This window comes from Dermochelys coriacea, chromosome 9 (genome assembly GCF_009764565.3).
Source record: "Dermochelys coriacea isolate rDerCor1 chromosome 9, rDerCor1.pri.v4, whole genome shotgun sequence".
NCBI lineage: Eukaryota > Metazoa > Chordata > Testudines > Dermochelyidae > Dermochelys > Dermochelys coriacea.
Window position 1 is genome coordinate 69,910,894 of NC_050076.1, and position 17,042 is coordinate 69,927,935.

Below are 17,042 nucleotides of genomic sequence, written 5' to 3' on the forward strand. Positions count from 1 at the left end.
TAAACAAAGCATCTCACGGCCCGCCAGGGGCTTACCCTGAACAAGCTGTGAACCAAGTTTGGGAACCCCTGGACTAGAGTAATCAGAAAGGGTCTACATTTGATTGGAGCATAAGAAAAGATCAAAAGAATAGTCAATTAGAACAGTCAAAATTGTATAAAAGACAGAGGCAGTAGGCAGGAGTTAAGAAACTAGGGGTAGGGGATAAGTTAAGAGCAGGATGAGTCAGGAGAAGTGAGAAAAAGCAACCACAGGGGCTGGGACAGAGCAGAAAAGGACCCTGGAAGAACAGAGGGAAAGAAGACTACGGAGAGTAAGCATGCTATCTATAGCGTAAAATTTAGATATAAATAGGATTAATGAATGTGTCTGTATGTTTGGGTTACTAAAAATGTGAGTGTTGGTCCTGTTAATGTTACATTATTTCATATGTATGTAGTTCAAGATTGCTGTCAGTGACAGCGGGCGACTGATCACCAAAAGCAGAATACAGCCATTTAGTATTGCTCCAACTATGTTTACGGTTTGGATACTTTTAGCCTGTATCCAAGGATTGTGCTAAGGAATTTATGTTTAGACGTCTTGAATCAGGGAATATGGGTTACATTAAATAAAGAAAATACTTTGTTTAGGAAGAACACTGCCTGGTTTCCAATCAATTATATTGGGAGGCTGTATCTGTCCTTTCAAGGGTAGCAGGTCTAATAGGATGTTTTTCCTGAGAGAGTGTGTTCTGCAAAATCCTGGCAATTCCTCTAGGACAGGACCCCTTTCACCTTGCAAAAATGGATAAATGAGTCTACTGAAGAGAGCCTCTGGTAAACCCAGGAAGGGGAAATAGGTGAGCTATTCTGGGAGTACTCTCGGTCTGTTTTTGGAGGTAACTCTGGCTTTAGTTATTGCAAGATCAGGTCCTGTGGAAGCAAAATGCTGAACATGTGCTTTACTTTAACCACTCCAGTGAGACTATTCACAAACTTAAAATTAAGCACCCACTTAAGTATTTTGCTGGTCACATTGCTTTAGTCACACCCCAATGTACATTTATCCAGTGCCATCTCCTCTTGCTCTTGAGCCCAATACTTTGTAATTTGTATCTGTTTATTTTAGACAATAAGAGCAGGAACTTCTTTCTCTGTTTTTCTAAAGCATCAATCATAACTCTAATGGTGCATATTATAAACAACAGTGACAGGCCTAGCAAGTTTGTTGCAAACAAAAGTGTTTTGGGAGCCCATAAAGAGATGAAGAATTTCTGCATTCAAACTACCTTATAATTATTCAATATTTGGGCAGCTCTGACATTTTAATGCAAGTAAGAGATCTTTTTAACAATTGGACACATTTAATTATACTACTTGGGATGTACAGAGGGGAAAAATGCATTTATCAAGCACACCTGGCCATCCCAGTCACCCACTCACTCAGATGTAGGATATTTTGTGTTGCCAGAAATGTATTTTTGCAGTGGGTTATTCCTGGACCCCTGAGACTTTAAAAAACAAGTAAATGCATATTTTCCTAATTATAATCTCGGATGTTGTTCAGCCCTGGAGAGGTGCCTTCATAACTCTCTGCTTCTTTTTCTGAACAACTGCAATCATACGTATGAAGAGAAATATAGAAAGGATCAAGTTTCATGAATGATAGATGCTTTGCAATTTCAGGTGGCTGTCTTAACTCAAGGATAATGGGAGTGGTTGCTGTGTTTTACAAGGCAGTAATCATCTTTGATAGGATAAACTGAACATTTATATTGCAGTAACACCTAAAAGCATGTTGCACTAGACACAGTACAGATGTAGAAAATAACTGTTCCTGCCCCAAGGAGTTTACTAACTCCTGAAGCAAGAGTGGTGTAATGATTTAGGACTTCCCCTCACAATGCCTGGGCAGAACTGCAGACCAACTGAAGAGGACTGTAAATACCAGAGAATCTATCTAGTTTCTATAGTGAACACAGTGTGTGCTGGGGATAAGGCTGTTGAGTCAATACTGTGTCAGCACCCATGCCGTGCAGACATGATCAATAGATATCCTATTTGTTACCTTGATACAAGGTGCTCCTAATAAGAGAATGAAACAAATCCTTCATAGAAGGAATCTGACTGTTTCGGGGGGGGGGGGGAGGGACATCTCCATAAGATACAAGAAAATATTCACAGCAAATCCAGAAACCAGTTAGAATTTCTTAGTTCAGGTTTTGCTACTTACTTACCCTGAAAGGGTCACACACCTTTCGGCCAAACATATCCTGAGTTTTTATGACTTCAAGTGGATTGACTGTCGCACCTGGAAGTCCCAGGCGTAGCCCATTGTGCCAGGTGCTGTACAAACGGGGTTGGGCCGGGAACAACCCCAACATGAACCCAGGTGTAATGTTCAAATGGTATGATGGGATAACTTGATTTTGGCAATTAATTGATCTTTAATTATTCTTGGTAAATAGGCCCAATGGCCTGTGATGGGATGTTAGATGGAATGGGATCTGAGTTACTACAGAGAATTCTTTCCTGGGTATCTGGCAGGTGAATCTTGCCTACATGCTCAGGGTTCAGCTGATCACCATATTTGGGGTCAGGAAGGAATTTTCCTCCAGGGCAGATTGGAAGAGGCCCTGGGGGTTTTTCGCCTTCCTCTGTAGCATGGAGCATGGGTCACTTCCTGGAGGATTCTCTGAACCTTGAAGTACATGATTTGAGGACTTCAATAGCTCAGACATAGGTGAGAGGTTTATTGCAGGAGTGGGTGGCTGAGATTCTGTGGCTTGCATTGTCCAGGAGGTCAGACTATATGATCATAATGGTCCCTTCTGACCTTAGTATCTATGAGTCTGAGTTTTGAATTTCCATTCATGGGAAATTTCACCACTTTTACATTTGTTTTTCTTCTAAATCAGAAAAAAAATATTTTCAACAGAAAACAGTTTTGATTTGGGGGAAGACGAGGAAAGCTGCTTGGAAAATTTTCAAGCTGCTAAGAACCCAGCTTTTCATGACTCTTGAGTACTTATTATCCCTTAATCTTGGTAAATGCAGATTATTAAAACTATTTTCTTTAAAGTAAAACTTCTTCCCCACTGCCTCCTTGTTGTATTTCTACTTTAAGCCCTAACTGGATGCACATGTGTGGTTTTTATTTTTTAACTGAAAATAAAATTGAGGGATTTAATCAGCAAAGCATTTCCACAAAACTGGCATTTTGAACCCCTTTAGTTTACTTTACCCTGCAGTATGCTTATGTTTTCCTGAGCAGATTGCAAACTATAAGAGGGCAACATTCAATAGATTGAATGGTATATTTAATCAGTTAAGGCCTGTTCCTGTGAGGTGCTAAGTGCCCTCAACTCAAGCATCTACCAGTTGGTAGGATGTAAGTGTACAGTTTGTTCTTGCTCAGTACTATGTGAGATCAGATCCTTAATTATCGTTAATGTTCTCTCTATTAAAAGGAAACTGGATTCAATAGATTGCACTAGTGCTTCTAGAATTTATATTCCCCCTTCAGTATGAAAGAAGATTTGCTGAAAGAATGTTAAGCAGTGAGTTAACTTTGATGGTCTTTAGCACATCTTCAACATGGGGTTGAGTTGTTATAAAGTGAAATTGATTTCCAGATTACTTGGTCTTTATGCCATATATTTTAGGGCATAAGGAGATCAGTTAAAAATGGTAGTGTCTGAATAAGAACACTTTTTATGGGATTAAAAAGTAGTCTGATTAAAAAAAAAGAACATTTACATTTTCCATGTTTCAGAGTAGCAGCTGTGTTAGTCTGTATTCGCAAAAAAGAAAAGGACTACTTGTGGCACCTTAGAGACTAACAAATGTATTTGAGCATAACTTCATGCCCTTTCCATGTTGTGACTTATGCCCATTAAAAAATGCCCTGTCAATGTTCTTAGGTACCATAGTTTTAAGTAGGTGGAAATTAGCAAGAAAGCACCAAAATCCTGAACATAGAGATATTTTTAAAAAATTAACCCTTTGATCTGCATTTACATCTGAATTTACATTGGTCATGAGAGTTTGCGGCATGCCAGGATGTATAACATGGGAATATTAATGTCAAATACTGTTATTGCCCATGTAGTTGTGTATTAATATGAAATAAAACACATTTTAAAATGTATGCTTCCAATAGTGATGTGGAGAGCAGCAAATCTGTGAGCACCTACTAGAAATGAGTAAGTGCCTAAGCCCTGTTCTCCACATAACCATCTTGTTCCTGACAAAAAATGTCCCTGGAGTTCAAGGACTGAAAAAAAAAAAAGAAAACTTCACTTCACAATATCCTTTAGGTATTACCCTTGTACAAGCATTCTCTGCTCTCCCCATCCTCAAAGTGCCAGGTCTCAACCCCACTTTCTCCAACTACTGCCTTTTTGTCTCTTCATTACTAAACTAAATGAACATGCCATTTGCAATCATTGCCTTGAGTTCCTCTGGATCACTCCAAACTGACTTCTGCCCTCTACACTATTGAAATAGTTCTAATTAATATTTGCATTAACCTCACGGGCTCTTCTTCATCTTCCTTGACCTCTGTGACACTTTCTGTCATGCTCTCCTTGACATCCTATCCTCAGTTCACTTGTGAAAGATATTTAACACACACACACCTCTCTGAACATTGGTTCAGTTTCTATGTAAGTAGATCGGCCTCCTCTTCTCTCCTGCTCGCTGTAGAGATCTACCAAAGGTCTGATAATGTCCCCTCTTGTTTTCCTCTTCACCTTGTCTTTGGGAAGTCTCACCTACACATGTGGCTTCTGCTATCATCTCTCTACTGATTACACACATCTGCCAGTCCTCTCCAGTCTTGTGGGTTTTTTTTTTTTTCAAACAAATCCTGCATTTAGTCTGTCTTGGGTAGTTCACTTTACGAACTTAATATGTCCAAAACTGAAATCCTTATGTTCCCTTCCCAGCTCCTCTCCACTAGCTCTGTTTATTGTCACTGACTACACTAAAAACCACTGTCTCAAGCCAGTTATTTATGACTTTTCTTCCTTTTTCTCTAAACATGTAGGCTGTGTCTATACCTTGCTGTTTTTTTCCTCCCCATTACCTTCTGATTTATATTTTTTATTTCTTCCATTACAACTGAAACTTTCAATCAAGCCCTCAATATTTCCAGTCTTGCTTATTACATCATTTCCCTCCTGTCCATTCAAAAAGCTTCCCTCAAAATATTTTAACTTATTATTCTGACAATATCACCCTGGTCTTTGAGATCTTCCACTATATTTATTTCAAGCTGCTTATTCCCAGCTTCAAAGTCTTGCATAATATCACCCTCCCAACTTTTCCACCCTTGTCTCATTTCACTTCACTTTACCTCTTCCACTATGGTAACAATACTAACCCTTCCCACACATCTAGCAGCATATTTAGGTTTCTATTATTTGTACTATGGATGTCCCAGAGGACCCCCCATATGGGATCAGGCCCAATTGAGCTAGACAATACAGAAACATACAACAAAAAAAGTACTGTAAACTCTTCAGGGCACAGACTAACTATAAAAAAAAAAAAGGGTGGATATGGGATATGTGCTTCTTCCATGCTGTCCTTTATACATAGGACACCCTTCTTGATCTCATTCGTCATGGCCTTATATACTTCTTATTCAAGTCCCACAAAGGATCCACTTCTCCTGTGGTAACAGTGGGAAAACTATCCGATCTACATTAAGTGTATGGAGCTATTAGGAATAATGTATGCATTAAAATGAAACCTGTTAACTTTACATTACCATGCCATGGCTAATCATCACCATGATGCCTCCTTTATATTCGTTTGTTTGTTGTTGTTCCTAGCTCTCTAACCTTTGTCTGTCTGTTTGCCTGCCTGTAGACTATACATTCTTTGAGGAATGGACCTTTCTTTCCCTGCATTTCCCCTCATTGGGAATATTATGGGCACTATCATAGACAAATAGGTAGAGTATTGGTAAATGAAGTTTAAAGTGTCTGAAATTTACCAATCTGCTAGCTGTGGTGGATATCTGTGCATATAACTCAATAAAATTTTTTTCAGATAGCTGTACTACTTTCACGCAAAAAGAATTCCTTCTGTTTTTTGTTTTCATTTTGAGTGCACTTTAGATGCGTGTATGAAATCTGCTTTGAAGTATGCTTTAAATGCATTAATTTAAAATTCCACACAACGTAGTACAGTAGAACCTCTGAGTTATGAACACTTTGGGAATGGAGGTTGTTCATAACTCTGATCAAAACATTGATTGCTTTTTCAAAATTCTACAACTGAACATTGACTTAATACAGCTTTAAATCTTTACTCTGAAGAAGACCAATGCTGCTTTCTCTTCTTGTTTTAGTAGTTTACGTTAACACAGTACTGTACAGTATGTTTTTTTTTTTTTCATCTTGCCTCTGCTGCTGCGTACTTCTGGTTCCAAATGAGGTAGGGGTGTGTGTGTGTGACTGACTGACTGACTGACTGACTGGTCATTTCGTAACTCTAGTGTTAGTAACTCTGATAGTCTACTGTATTTTGGAAATAAAGGTTACAGCTCATTGTGACATTCCCCAGAATATAATCTGGACACATGGATATCTGTGTTCCCTCAATTCTCCAACCTGGGGTTCCCTTTACACTGCCTGACTGTGAGAGAAACCATTTTGATCTGCTTACACACAGCCTCCAGCACATAAATTGCTCCCAGCTATACTGTCTGAGTGTTATAGCCAGTCAGCCTTGACTTGCGCTGCGGTCAATACCAGCAAACTGAAGTCCCAGACTTTCCCCCAGAAATGTGCATCTTGTACTGCCCAAGACCCTCCTGGACAATATAAGCTCATATAAAATATGTCATTTCACTAATAGAAAATGACATGCACAAACCTTGCTATCTCAAATGGATTTCAGAGTAGCAGCCGTGTTAGTCTGTATTCGCAAAAAGAAAAGGAGTACTTGTGGCACCTTAGAGACTAACAAATTTATTAGAGCATAAGCTTTCGTGAGCTACAGCTCACTTCATCGGATGCATTTGGTGGAAAAAACAGAGGAGAGATTTATATACACACACACACAGAGAACATGAAACAATGGGTTTATCATACACACTGTAAGGAGAGTGATCACTTAAGATAAGCCATCACCAACAGCAGGGGGGGGAAAGGAGGAAAACCTTTCATGGTGACAAGCAGGTAGGCTAATTCCAGCAGTTAACAAGAATATCAGAGGAACAGTGGGGGGTGGGGTGGGAGGGAGAAATACCATGGGGAAATAGTTTTACTTTGTGTAATGACTCATCCATTCCCAGTCTCTATTCAAGCCTAAGTTAATTGTATCCAGTTTGCAAATTAATTCCAATTCAGCAGTCTCTCGTTGGAGTCTGTTTTTGAAGCTTTTTTGTTGAAGGATAGCCACTCTTAGGTCTGTGATCGAGTGACCAGAGAGATTGAAGTGTTCTCCAACTGGTTTTTGAATGTTATAATTCTTGACGTCTGATTTGTGTCCATTCATTCTTTTACGTAGAGACTGTCCAGTCTCAAATGGAGTTTCTAAAACACTTGAATACAAACATACGGGTTTAGATAAAACAATAAAACAATTTTATTAACTACAGGAAGATAGATTTTTAAGTGATTACTTGTAATGAGGCATAAAAGTCAGAATTAGTTTACATTTTATTTCTTTGTAACCAACACCTAACTTACGCTAAGTGAATTCAAAGAAAAGGTTTCGCTCACCACTTGCTTTACACTGGCTGGAATCCTTTCAGTCAGGAGCTCTCTCCTGTTAATTATTAATTTCCTTGTCCTTCAGGTGGTTTTACCATGAGTAGAAATGAAGGGGGAGAGATTTTGTATCCTCTGTTCTCCTTTCTTATAGCTCTTTTTTTTTTTTCTTTGAAAATCATCTCCAGCTAAGGTTCAGGATAAAGTATTACTTGTCTGAGTTATTCTCTGATATTGAAAAGAGGACACTGTTGTGTTAGGTTTCAGAGTAGCAGCCATGTTAGTCTGTATTCGCAAAAACGAAAAGGAGTACTTGTGGCACCTTAGAGACTAACAAATTTATTTGAGCATAAGCTTTCATGAGCTACAGCTCACTTCATCAGATGCATCTGTAGCTCATGAAAGCTTATGCTCAAATAAATTTGTTAGTCTCCTAGGTGCCACAAGTACTCCTTTTCTTTTTACTGTTGTGTTTAGGCACTATACCACCATGTAGTAAGACAGTCCATGACCTAAAGAGGTGACAAGCGTGTTTGTGGAATGCACATGTGTTCAAAAAAAATTAAATGAGATCATTTATTCCTAGGGGAGCAATTTATTGCAGACCCTAATTTTGCATCTTTTTTATAAATACATGTTTTGATATTTTGTCACTTTGGGTCTACCAGCTGTTTTTGAGGCAAGGATTGTCTACTGCTTGTTTCTGGACCACCTAATGGAATGTGCCCTTGATCATGAATAAGCCTCTTTATGTGATTGTAATACAAGTAATAATTACCACACTGCTCTGAAGCAATTATATTCGTTATTTTTTTCTTATATTCATCTAGATATAGTATCTTAGTAATTTTGAGCAAGTTTTAGGTTCAGATCTCTGTCCAAAATAATACTTGGTGCTGAGAACTCTTTCAGGTCTGCAGCTGGTTTGAATGTTATATTTTCCATGGAAAGCACAGTCCCTATCCATTAACCTTACTCCAGTCCTCTGATGCATTCCAGGTTCTTGGTAAGCTTTTCAAAGCTGAAGGATTTTCTCCTCACTATTCCTTTAAAGGATACTGAAAGGTGATTCATGTGGGTTTCATACAATGACAACTTTTAATAGGTTAAGTTATGAAACTGTTGTATCTGTTCAAATATAAGGATAAAACCTCAACATCCCATCTCCAGGATAAAGCCTTCCTAGTCTATAGGAGGTGACCTTCAGGTTCTTTTAAGAATACCAGGGTAAAGAATTCAGGCCCTTGGGAATATCAGCCTCATCTATCACTAACGTCCCATTTATGTCCCTGTTGAGCATATGTCTGTATGATCCTTAGATCTTTATTTTTACTTTTTAATCAGTTCTTTACTTTGTAGCATACTGTTTCTGTCATTTGCCACTCATTGATTTAGTCTCCTATTCCTTTGTGTTCAGACTACATACCACTATTCCTCTGGCCAATTTCTCACCTGGTTTTTGATTTCTAATAAGCTTATTGTTAGAGGGCTTATTCCTTCACCCACTTACTTTCCTGGTCCTTCTCGCATGAACAGAGAGCAACAATACCTGAAGTCCAAAGGTGCAAACAATTCAATGTTTATTGGGGTGAACTTCCAGGAAGCATGATTCCAGTTTCCTTCCTTAGTGTCCCCCTTCCCAGCTCTGACACCACAGAGCCTTACCTGTGTCCCTGTTCCCATTCCTGCCCTTAGCTAAACATGACTCCAATTTCCTCCCCCCACCCACTCACTTCCTGATTGACTGCAGACTATATAGTAAAACTTGAGTTCTGCTTAGCTATACCTTCACCAATCATTTTACTGAAATTTAACTAACCAATCCTAACATATTGTAATATGATTATTTACCAATTATATCCCACCACCTTAATTAGTTTACACCCAGCAAAATTAATTATACAGCAGACAGAAACAATCACAGAACCAGACAGAGATTATACAGACAAACAATAGGGAAATGGGGACTACAGTGATAGAACAACAAAGAAATGAGGATTTCACATTCCAGCTATTGATACGTGAGTTCTTGCCAGACAGGATGCTATCAAACTAAGTTTCCTTTTACATCTTCTAGGCCCTTCCCTTTCTCTGGAAGCGATAGGCATTATCAGGACAGGATTGTATTCCTAACAGCCCAATAGCAGCTTATTTCAATGTGACTAGTCTGGAATGTGAGGATCTGACCATTCGCTTCTCAGTTTATGGCTGCCTCTGCTGCTTAGACACAGATCTTAACCTAAGCACAGGGCCTCAGACTGTCACAGTAAGAGAAGGACCTTACACTGTCAGACAGTGATTTTGATTCTTTCTTTTATACCTCTATAACTAGCCAAGTGATAAGAATACATCTAAATTCTTCGAGTATAGGCCTTTACAGACAGGCCTGAATATCTATATCCTGACACTTATCATTTAATCTAATCTCCCTTATTTTTCTATTATTGTATCAGCTAGTGAACAGGGGACTGCAAACAGGGGAGCTTGAGAGGGGGAGAAGGAGATACCCCTGCTGCATGAACAAGGTACAAGTACTAATCTTGGGGTGAGTGAGTTTATTTGGCTGTTTATATTTTTCTTTTTCTTTCAGGTTATTTCCATTACAGGGTCCGTTGGGATTGTGTGTCTGGGAACTGTTTGAGCCTTTGTTCTCTGCATCATCTTTGATCAGCCTCAATCAGTCTTGTGATCGCCCTCCCACTGTGTGATTAATGATGGGGGGGCGCTGACTTAGGAGAGAAGGCCTTAAAAGCCAGAGGCTAAGCAACCAAGGGGAGCTAGCAAATAGGGGACTGCAAATGGGAATTTGAGAGGGGGTTGGTGGTAGTGAGATGTAATATAATAGCTATGGTAAGGAAGGGCCACATCACCAGTGCCAACACTGTTCCTGTCTCCTCCACTTGCACTGTATCTAGACAGAGAACCTAACCATGGATGCCTGTACCCAGAGCCTGGTGTGGATTTGCAGAGACTGTGGCCTGCATTTCCTATTCATAGAAAACCAGGATTGGGGGACCATCCAATGTGAAAGGTGCCTGCTGGTGGAATCTCTCAGGAAGCAGGTGGGAGAGATACAGGAGGAGGTGGCTAGGCTGAGGAGCATCTGTGCCCATGAGGAATTCATTGACCATGTTCATATGGAGACTTCCGAGGCTGAGGATGCTATCCAACTAGAAAGGACTGCTGTCATGTCACCAAGGGAGGAGGATAAGGCTTTGGTACAGGGAGAACACTGGCTGCTGGTTACTTCTGGCAGCAGGCAGTGCTCCACCCCTATTCCCAACCCACTCACCATAGTGATGGAGAACCGTTATGCTGCCCTGGCTACTAGTGATGAGGAATCACCCCCAAAGGTTGAAGAGGAGAAACCATGTACCCCCAAGGCTGGGAGGATCACAGCCACTAATCCCTGGAGGAAATGTAGGGTAGTGGTGGTTGGAGACCCTCTTCTGAGGGGGCAGAGGTAGCCATCTGTCACCCTGATATGGCATCCCAGGAGGTATGCTGCCCATATGCTCATCCATGTGGGCACTAATGATACTCCAAGGTATGACCCTCGGTAGATCAGAAGTGACTACAGGTCTCTGGGAGTAAGGGTGAGGGAGTTGGGAGCGCAGGTCATGTTCTCTTCAGTCCCTCCAGTCAAGGGTAGGGGCCTCGGCAGAGAAAGATGCATCCTGGAGGTGAATGCTGGTTGCGAGGATGGTGTCGCCAGGAGGGCTTTGGCTTCCTTGACCACAGGATGCTCTTCCAGGAAGAAGGACTACTAAGCAGAGATGGGGTCCACCTATTGAGGAAGAGCATAATTGGCCACAGACTGGCTAACCTAGTGAGGAGGGCTTTAAACTAGGTTGGAAGGGGGCAAGAGACCAAAGCCCACAGGTAAGTCAAAAACATGGAGACCTGGGAGAAGGGTCAGAATTTGTGGGGAACATGGACTGTTACAGCAGTGATAACAGAGAGACAAGACAGAATTGTGAGGAATCAAATCAGGATATTAGATGTCTATACTAATGCAAGAAGTATGAGGAATAAGCAGGAAGAACTCGAAATGCTAGTAAAAAAATGCAACTATGACATAGTTAGCATTACAGAGAGTTGGTGGGAAAATGCACATGATGGGAATATTGGATAGAAGGGTACAACTTGCTCAGGAAGGACAGGTGGGAAAAGGGGAGGAGGTGTTGCCTTATATAATAATGTACACACTTGGACTGAGGTTAAGATGGAAATAGGAGACAGACTTGTTGAAAATCTCTGAGTATGGATAAAAGGGGTAAAAAAACAAGGGTGATGTCATGGTAGGGGTCTACTACAGAAAAACTAACCAGGAAGAAGTGGTGGGTGAGCCTTTTTTTAAACAAATAACAAAATCATGCAAAGCACAGGACTTGGGGGACTTCAACTACTCAGACATCTGTAGGGGAAAATAAAACAGCAGGGCACAGATTATCCAACAAACTCTTGGAATGTATTGGAGACATTTTTTTATTTCAGAAGGTGGAGAAAGCAACCAGGGAGAGGCTGTTCTAGATTTGATTTTGACAAATAGAGAGGAACTGGTTGAGAATTTGAAAGTGGAAGGCAGGTTAGGTGAAAATGATCATGAAATGGTAGTGTTCATGATTTTAAGGAATGGTAGTAGGGAGAACAGCAAAGTAAAGACAATGGATTTCAGAGGCTAAAATAGGAAACGAAGAAGTTATAAATTACTTAGACAAGTTAGATGTCTTCAAGTCACCAAGGCCTGATGAAATGCATCATAGAATACTCAAGGAGCTGACTGAGGAGATATCTGAGCCATTAGCAATTAACTTTGAAAAGGTGTGGAAGATGGGAGAGATTCCAGAAGACTGGAAAAGGGGAATTAAAGTGCCTGTCTGATAAAAGGGAAATAAGGAGAACCCTGGGAATCATAGACCTATCAGCTTAACTTCTGTACCTGGAAAGGTAATGGAGCAAATAATTAAGCAATCAATTTGCAAACATCTAGAAGATAATAAGATAAGTAACAGCATGGATATGTCAAGAACAAATCATGTCATACCAACCTGATAGCTTTCTTTGAAAGGGTAATAAGCCTTGTGGATGGGGGAAAGTGGTAGACATGGTATATCTTGACTTTAATAAGGCTTTTGATACTGTCTCACATGACCTTCTCATAAACAAACTAGGGAAATGCATAAATAGCTGGAAAACCATTCCCAGATAATAGTTATCAGTGGTCCAGTCATGCTAGAAGGGCATAACAAGTGGGGTCCCACAGGCATCAGTTCTGGGTCCAGTCAGTTCAATATCTTCATCAATGATTTAGATAATGGCATAGAGAGGACACACAAAGTTTGCATATGATACCAAGCTTGGAGGGGTTGCATACGCTTTGGAGGATAGCTTCATACTTTATACTTCAAAATGATCTGGACAAACTGGAGAAATGGTCTGAATTAAATACGATGAAATTCAATAAGGACAAATGCAAATTACTCCACTTAGGAAGGAACAATCAGTTGCACACATACAAAATGGGAAAGACTGCCTAGGAAAGATTACTGCAGATAAGGATTTGGGAGTCCTAATGGACCACAATCTAAATATGAGTCAACAGTGTAACACTGCAAAAAAAGCGAACATCATTCTAGGTTGTATTAGCAGGAGTGCGGTAAGCAAGACACAAGAAGTAATTCTTCTGCTCTACTCCATGCTGATTAGGCCGCAACTAGAATATTGTGTCCAATTCTGGGTGCCACACTTCACGAAAGATGTGGACAAAGTGGAGAAAATCCAAAGAAGAGCAACAAAAATTTTTAAAGGTTTAAAAAACGTGGCCTTTGAGGGAAGATTGAAAAAATTGGGGGTCTTTTAGTCTAGAAAAGAGAAGACTGAGAGGGAACATAAGTTTTCAAATACATAAAAGGTTGTTACAAGGAAAAGGGAGAAGAATTGTTCTTCTTACCTTTTGAAGAAAGGACAAAAAACAATGGGCTTAAATTGCCGCAAGGGAAGTTTAGGTTGGATATTAGGAAAAACTTCCTGTCAGGATGGTTAAGCACTGGAATACATTTCCTGGGGAGGTTGTGGAATTTCCATCACTGGAGATTTTTAAGAGCAGGTTAGACAAACTCCTGTCAGGGATGGTCTAGACAATACTTAGTCCTGCCATGAGTGCAGGGGACTAGACTACATGGCCTCTTGAGGTCTCTTCCAGACCTCTGATTATGTGGTGGGTTTTTCTTGCACAGGTATAAAAATTTTGCTCAGACCCCCATACATAGACCTGTAGACCTGTGAACATATCTCCATTGCACTACTTTTAAAACTAAAATCTCACTCGTGTTAGATCTGTAATTTAATATGTGACCAAATATCTGCAATTAATATGTAACCAACGTCCTAAAGTTCAGCATATCTGAAACAATTCGTTCTCTAAAATCTGATTTTTTTTTTTTATTTTTTATTGAAGAGGCTCAGTGAATACCAAATGATGTCACAGCATTGGAATCACTCGGTGTGTTGTGCTTCTTCAGAAATTAAGGGAGTTGTCACTTAATATAGCAGCCATCAGTAGTGACCTCTGTAGTTAAGGTCATATAAATTCCAGGGTGAGGGCTCAGATGGAGGAAAACTTTTCTGACCAAAAAAAGTGTGTGTTTTTTGTTTTTTTAAAAAGTGTTCTTTACTCAGGCTCCTGGATACTGAGAAGACCCTGCAGTTCTAATGGCTCAGATTTAAGATAGCCTGAGTTTCCAATTGTCAGTAGATAAAATCTCCATAAATCCTGAGTGGGATTGCTGACAATGGTTCCAAAATCTGAACAAACTTGCCTCAGCTCTTTTTTGAAGTAAGAGAGTTAAAAAATGCTTTCCCATTGTGTATTAGTAGCAATAGGTTCTTGTAAAGGGATCACTCATAAATGGGGGATCAAATCTGTGCATGTTAGTCAAAATGTGATGGGCACTCTACAGGTATACAAGGAGAGAAACAGAACCTACTCTTATGAGTTTACACATGCTGAGGTACTCCAATCATGATTTGCTTGCCTTGCTTGTGTGTGGTGGGTTTTTTGGGGTGGGGGGCAGGGATTTTTTAGGGGGGTTGTATCCTTGATCCCTAATTAGTGTGAGGTCTTTGGGAAAGCATCTTTGCTTTATTTTGCCTTTTTATACTATATCTAGCACACTGAGGGCACTTCCAGACCAAATATTTATAATGGGAAACTTAAAAGATAGACAAAATACAATGTGTACAATGTGGCATGAAACTCGAATGAGAAGTGGACTGAAAGGGGACAAAGATTCTTCCCTAATTGCACAAGTATGTGTGTGGGGTGGGGGGTGGAAGGTGATGGGAGGAGACAGAATAAACAGAATCTTGTGTTGGGCCAAAATGTGTGAAGGGTTCAGAAATTTATTGTAAATGGGTTTTTCCAGGTGTGTTTAGGGAAGCCTGGCTATTAGCCTGTCTAAATTTGACTTTTTGCAGAGCCTGCAAAGGCTAGGAGTGTGTGGGTCCATGGTGGTGGCTGTGTCTATGAATGTTTATCTTTTGTGATTTCATCTTCCCATAATGTCTGAGAGCTATGCTTTAAACTAGGAGTCTGTGATTGTGACTGGTGAGATAAAATTTTCAGTGAGATACACTAGTGTGAGCACTCTGTATGTGACAAATTGCAATGACAAGGCTGTGTTGATGTGAAATGAAATCATGACCACAATAATATAAAGAGGTGTGTTTGAGGCATCCTTGCTGAACTCCAAGTGAAGGAAGATGCACTTAAAATGCCCACTACTTGCACTCAGTTATTGCCAGAGCTGGTCAAATAGTATTCAGATACCACATTTGGAGAGGGGTGGCAATTGCTTTGTGAATCATTCAGAAACTAGTCTTGTGTGTCGGATACACACACTATCTGAAATTATTAACGATGTTCATTATAAAAATAGTGATAATGACTGTGGACTGTTCAAACTGATGCTTGATCTGGGAGATTAGCTACTCATTCTCATGGTTTTGTTTCTGGGTAACTGATTCTTTTTAAACAGGAGAATAACTAATGGAAAATGACAAACAACTAAAGCAGCTATAGCACAAATTCATGATACTTTTTCAGGATATTCAGCCATCTCTTGCATACCTGGCAGTCATCCAAATATGCATAAATAACTAGACGTATGAGCCCACAAAAAGATGCAAAAGCATTTGTGAATCTGTTCTAAATATTTATCTACCTGCTATGGTTAGCTGCATACCTAAGGGCACAAATCTTATTCTCTCTAGATAACAGGCAGTTGTACCAGATGTCCCAATTTTATAGGGACAGTCCCAATATTTGGGGCTTTGTCTTATATAAGTGCATATTACCCCTCACCCTGTCCTGATTTCACACTTGCCATCTGGTCACTCTATTTGTATTACCCCATGCAACCTGATCAAAAGCCCATTGAAGATGATGGAAAGACTCCCATTGACTTCACTAGATTAGGTCCACAGAGAGATGAAGAGGCTTGGCAATTTGGAGACTGCCTGCTGGGAGCAATGGAGTTCAGGACCAAGTTTCATCCCAAGCCAACTAATGTGGGTGCTGAGACTATTACAATAGTGGTGGATCCTGCCCCTTGGTGGGAAAATACTTTACAGAAGTGGGGTTGACCGGCTCTTTAGTGTGCAGACTGTTTTTGTGGGTATGAAGGTTGCTGCAACAAGGGGCCTCTTGAAAGTGGATAAAAACAGAGAGGAATTGGGATTCGGCTCTGGAACAAAAAAACGAGAGGCAAAAGAATTAAAAGTAAACAGGAGATTAAATTTCTCTAAATCTTAATGCTCTGAACTACTAATTAGAAAAGTCATTAGAGGGAATTAGGATTTTAATCTGAGCGTGCCCCTGAGTTAGGTACTCAATTGGTATAAAGGGACTATACATTCAGGCAGACTTCCAAAGGTACTAGATGGCCTTGCTTGCAGACCCAACTGCCAAAACAAATTGCCAGAGTAATTGAGTTCTTGTTTTTATAACTATTTGATTGGACTATGGTTGCAAATTTTTCCAGTGTGAATTGCATCCAAAAATAGAAAGGTAACCCATAAACATATGCTGCACTTTTGTTAGTTTCTATTTCTTAACATTTCTTTTCTAGTTATTTACCATTTAAAGGATAAAAATCTGTTATCTTTTGGTACAGTATCTATAGTTGACAAGCCTGCTAAGATTTAGATGAGAGTATGCCTGTGTTTCCTTTGAAAAACTGTGGTTTTTGTCATTTGATTTCTGGCCCATCACACTGAGCTGATTAGTGTACTATGCAGATATTCTGACTACAAGCATAAATCAGTTAAACAA

At 39.9% G+C, this 17,042-nt stretch overlaps 1 long non-coding RNA gene across 1 annotated transcript in view; it reads left to right on the plus strand.

The window, feature by feature from the left end:
* Positions 1–243: 243 nt before the first annotated feature.
* LOC122455691 overlaps positions 244–17,042 on the plus strand; it is a 93,914-nt gene continuing 77,115 nt past the window's right edge. The window contains exons 1-2 of the long non-coding RNA XR_006274090.1: positions 244–313; positions 10,162–10,253. This is a non-coding gene — a long non-coding RNA (uncharacterized LOC122455691). The remainder of the gene's footprint in view (positions 314–10,161; positions 10,254–17,042) is intronic.